The sequence below is a fragment of the Gavialis gangeticus genome, unplaced genomic scaffold (genome assembly GCF_001723915.1).
Source record: "Gavialis gangeticus isolate Ggan-Ray unplaced genomic scaffold, GavGan_comp1, whole genome shotgun sequence".
Lineage (NCBI taxonomy): Eukaryota > Metazoa > Chordata > Crocodylia > Gavialidae > Gavialis > Gavialis gangeticus.
In genome coordinates, this window is record NW_017729024.1 from 15607442 (window position 1) to 15607827 (window position 386).

The following is a 386-nucleotide window of genomic DNA, read 5'->3' on the forward strand; positions in this document are numbered from 1 at the left end:
ATTTACTCTAGGTATCAGAGGCAGCATTACTATCAACAGTCTCATCTTGGTACAGTTGTCACTCCTCCAAAAGTCCCTGCCTGACTATCACTTCGAAATAATCAAGCCTACACAACAAACTTGTAGATTCTTCCAATTTTTATTTTGGAAAGCAGCAATATTAAAAATAAATAAATAAATAAAAAGAGTACCATGAAACTAGGCAAACAGCATATATTCCTCCTTTTTGGACTATTTGTGGCATTTTCTTTCTACAGCTTCATAGATTTCATAGACATTAGGGCTGGAAGAGACCTTAGAAGATCATAGAGTCCAGGCCCCCACCCAAAGGGCAAGAAGTCAGACCTTGGGGCTCGGACTGTAAAGAAATTCTTCTTCTATCCAGT

At 38.3% G+C, this 386-nt stretch overlaps 1 protein-coding gene and 1 long non-coding RNA gene across 2 annotated transcripts in view; one reads left to right on the forward strand and one right to left on the reverse strand.

Annotated features, from left to right (window-relative positions):
* Window positions 1-167, forward strand: part of LOC109297261 — a 7980-nt gene extending 7813 nt beyond the window's left edge. The window contains exon 2 of the long non-coding RNA XR_002097269.1: window positions 12-167. This is a non-coding gene — a long non-coding RNA (uncharacterized LOC109297261). The remainder of the gene's footprint in view (window positions 1-11) is intronic.
* Window positions 1-386, reverse strand: part of RASA1 (RAS p21 protein activator 1) — a gene marked incomplete at its 5' end in the record, with an annotated part of 115640 nt that overhangs the window by 68661 nt on the left and 46593 nt on the right. The window lies entirely within an intron of this gene.